This window comes from Myotis yumanensis, unplaced genomic scaffold (genome assembly GCF_028538775.1).
Source record: "Myotis yumanensis isolate MYYU_CA2020_CCGP unplaced genomic scaffold, mMyoYum1.0.hap1 SCAF_3, whole genome shotgun sequence".
NCBI classification, from domain to species: domain Eukaryota; kingdom Metazoa; phylum Chordata; class Mammalia; order Chiroptera; family Vespertilionidae; genus Myotis; species Myotis yumanensis.
In genome coordinates, this window is record NW_027223754.1 from 174,617,505 (window position 1) to 174,621,816 (window position 4,312).

Genomic DNA, 4,312 nt, shown 5'->3' on the forward strand with positions numbered 1-4,312 from the left:
CTCATCCTCCAGAAATTCTGTTTCTTTGTTACTAATGATGAGGCCCAGAAATCAGGATTTTACAAAGATTCCCAGGTGATTGTAATGTGCAGCCAAGGTTGAGAACCACTGTCCTAAAGCAAGGGAAGCTCAAATGGGCTTCCTATAATTTAACCTATAACTGAAATTGATTCCTTCTCTACAGCATGAAAGGCCAGTACTACTGTCTGGAATTAAATGCCTCCTTGCTTTCTCTTTGAATTCTAGTTGGCATTTGTTGTCCTATGATGTTCTTCTAAACATTGTCTTTATGTTTGATAATAAGAAAAATGAAATCAGTAACTTCTAGATCTGTGAAAAGGAACCATTGTTCACAAAATTAATCTTCTTTTATTTTCCTGAAATGGATAATCCTACCCATGAGGTAATCTTTTCCGTATAATCTACTCCCTCCCATGTTATACTCACTTATGGAGGCTATAGCACCTACCTGAATCTACCAAGGCATTCTGGATAGTTCAAGATCAAAATATAACAATGTGTACACTAAGTCCCACATGTTCAGCACCTCCTGAGACTTTTCCTTTTCCTTAAAGTATTTAATGTTGAGGATCCATTACTCAATCCCCATTCTTAATTCATTCTAATTGGAAAAGTTGGTACCTTCAATCTACACTCACCAAACTCATGTGCAGCTAGGATTCTTGTTGCCAATTTGGTTCTGTCAATTAGATGAACTCTTGTGAGACAGAGAAAATAAACATAAGTCAGAAGTCATCTAACTATGGCTCTTAGCTGGTGTTTGGTTTGTTTATTTGTTTGTGTGTATGTATTTGTTTATTTGGAGAGAGAGAGAGGAGAGAGAGAGAGAGTGAGGGAGAGAGAGAGAAATGTGAGGCTTCTGTGGGCAGATTTTTAGTGCCCATTTTGCACTTTCCTTGAGTATGAAAAGCAATTGTGGTGGCAGTAGCTTCCTGCTTTAACATAACTTCAAGTGTGATTTTGGAGGTAGTAACTTTCTCAGTGAATCAGCCCTATATTGTCCTATAAATCTTTACAGGAGGCCCAACTGAGAATCTAAATCTTTGAGTACTTCCAATAATTTTCAAAGCACCTATATCAATTCTCAAATATGTTTTGTTCACAGTTTTACCTCAATTTCGAATTTGAGGAACCTCATAGAATCAATGGCTTTATTACAATCATTGTTAGCCATGTAACATCCATGACACAATTTTTTTGAAATCCTTCCATTAAAAACTTTTGTTAAGATGTGATGGCACCAACATCAACACAGCTTAGAGTAATTTCAAATATAAATCCCATCACATGAGTTTTTTAGAGTATTTTGTGTTTTCTGCACTAAACCATCATTAAAAGGTAGGTGAGACTTATCACCATTTGCTTAAGGTCTCATGAATACTACTCTATCTCTATACCAGACTCTTCCCAGCTAAGAAGGAGCTCCTTGCTTGGGGGAAGAAATCATAAGTTGTAATGCCTTAGTGTAAAAAACTACTATGACTACTGCTTAATTCTAAAGCTGCCTGCCCAGGTTGTAAGAGTTAAAAATGGACCCTTAACTGCAAACTCCAGCCACATGGAATAATATGAACCATGACAACATTCAAAAACCCAATTTGAAAAAAATTGCATCAAGCTAAAAATGATCTAGTCAAAGTTATTTTGCTCACCAATAGCCAGGTTTTATCTATCTCTCAAAATTTCTGACACATTGATAAGAAGTTGGTATTTCAAGAGGGCTTATAAATAGCATACATTTTCCCTGCCCAAGTTATAAATCACTTGAAAAATAAGACCAAAAAAAGTTTTGTTAAAAGACAACAGATAAGACTAAGATAACAACATCATTAGTAAAGTTGTGATCATGGCTTAGTCATGCAGCAGAAATGGGCTTCCTAAGTATGTACTGAAACCCAGAATTAGAGAAACTTACCATTCACCAAAGACAGATTAAATAACCCCACTCCTTCACTCGTGGGCTCTGTCCCTTAAACATATAGTATGAAATGTGTTTCCTGCAGCCAGAAGCCTCTCAAGAAGAGAAGGGAAGAAAGATGGGATGAGATTCACATGCCCACTTCCTCCCCAAATCTCAATATTCACAAAATAAGAAAGGAAGGAAAGAAGTGAGTAATTGCTGGGAGCCAGTCCATCCTTGCTGCTTGACACAGTCGCTGCAGAGAAGAAACGTCTGCACAGCATATGTTTCAAGGGACCTGGCGTATATAGCATGCTGTTCTTAATATGTTTGCTCCCCTTAGCGCTATGTGTTTTAACCAAGGTCACCTCTCCGAGAAAGGTTGTTTCCCCAGGTAGGGATTTTCCCATGAGGTTAGGGAGGGGATACAACCCCTTAATTAAGTGCCAGGCGGGTAGTTAAGCTACATAATCTTTACTCCCTGGCATGGAGATAAGAAACGCCCTAACCTTTGTAATAGAAATTGACAGGATTAAAATCAGCTGGTATAAATATAGATGTAACAAGACAGTAAACATCAGATCATCATCAGATCCTGATCAGATCTTAACCAGAGCTTGGCTGGAGTTCCTAACCAGAACTTTGGCTGGAGATCCCGGCTAGAGGTCCTGACTAGGCTGCTGATCAACTGAAGGCTGCCTTCGTGTCATTCCTTCTTCGCCGACTCCATCCACACCTTTGGGTACCCCTGGACCTGCTGGGGTTGGACCCCGGCGGCCAACGTGGGGCACGAACCCACGACCCTGGGATTAAGAGTCCCACGTGTCGGCGCAGCGATGGCGGCGGGCTGCAGCGACCCGCGGGCTGGCGACGTAGAGGAGGACGCCTCACAGCTCATTTTCCCCAAAGAGTTTGAAACAGCCGAGACGCTTCTAAATTCAGAAGTTCACATGCTTCTGGAACATCGAAAGCAACAGAATGAGAGTGCAGAGGGCGAACAGGAACTTTCTGAGGTCTTCATGAAAACTTTAAACTACACAGCTCGTTTCAGTCGTCTCAAAAACAGAGAAACCATTGCCAGTGTCCGTAGCTTGTTGCTCCAGAAAAAGCTTCATAAGTTTGAATTAGCCTGTTTGGCCAACCTTTGTCCAGAGACTGCTGAGGAGTCCAAGGCTCTGATCCCAAGCCTGGAGGGGAGATTTGAGGACGAGGAGCTGCAGCAGACCCTCGATGACATCCAGACCAAGCGCAGCTTCCAGTATTAACCTCCAGCATCACTGCTGCTGAGGGAGCCCCCAGCGTGGCACCTGTCTCCCAGGACCTGAAACTCTATCCCAGAAGACACTGGGGACACTGGGGACAGCACCTCCGCTGGGTCTTGGTTTGGGTTGCTGTTTCAGACTTGGCTGTTAGATCCTTGACGACCACGGAGTCTTGGAGAGGCCTTGCGGCGGCTGCTTGCTGGCTTCCTGAGCTCACCTCTGGAGAGGGTGAGGTGGGGTGCTGTGCATATAAACTATGCTGTTGAATACCTCATACCATGGATTTTGCCCCCTGTGTTATTTTTTATTCCTTATATTTCATGTTTTGATTTCAATGTGTTTATAAGTTTTCAAACTATAGTAGAGCATGTAAAACCGGAATGGTAAACAATAGTTTTATTTAAATGCACAAGGAAGAAGTATTTTTTTAAAAAATATATTTTATTGATTTTTCACAGAGAGGAAAGGAGAAGGATAGAGAGTTAGAAATATCGATGAGAGAGAAACATCGATCAGCTGCCTCCTGCACACCTCCTTCTGGGGATGTGCCCGCAACCAAGGTACATGGCCTTGACCGGAATCGAACCTGGGACCTTTCAGTCCGCAGGCCGACGCTCTATCCACTGAGCCAAACCGGTTAGGCTGCACAAGGAAGAATTAAGCCAGACCTATATCGATGTTTGAAATTCTTGAAGATAGGATGGTGGTGTTGATTACCAGAGAAAGCCTTGACATTATTGTGCTTAACCAGGGGAGAGGAGGAAGTTCACTGTAGAAAGCAGTTTCATCGGAGGATCACTGTGCTGAGTGAGTGGAGCCCGTAGCTTTGAGGTAGAGAGCACGTGGCCTTTTTCCTTGCACTGTTGCAGAATGTAGTTGTAGTGGACCCGCTGGGGCTGGACCCCAACAAGTAATGGCAGAAAAAGCCTATGATCTCAAAGAGATTTTGTGGGAAAAACTAATCTTTATAATGGCAGAGACTTTGTCTTATTTAACACTGTTCTTGGGGCCTAAATCAGTTCTTGGCACTTAGTGAAGGTCAATATTCGTTGAGTACTTATAACAGGAAATAAAAAAAAAATATTCATGTTAGCCTTTTACATTTTTTCCTGAGAGTAGCTAATTCAGA

General features: G+C 42.0%; 1 pseudogene; it reads left to right on the forward strand.

The window, feature by feature from the left end:
* The first annotated feature begins 2,757 nt into the window (after positions 1 to 2,757).
* LOC139005593 (DNA-directed RNA polymerase II subunit RPB4 pseudogene) lies at positions 2,758 to 3,543 on the forward strand (annotated as a pseudogene).
* The last annotated feature ends 769 nt before the right edge of the window (positions 3,544 to 4,312 follow it).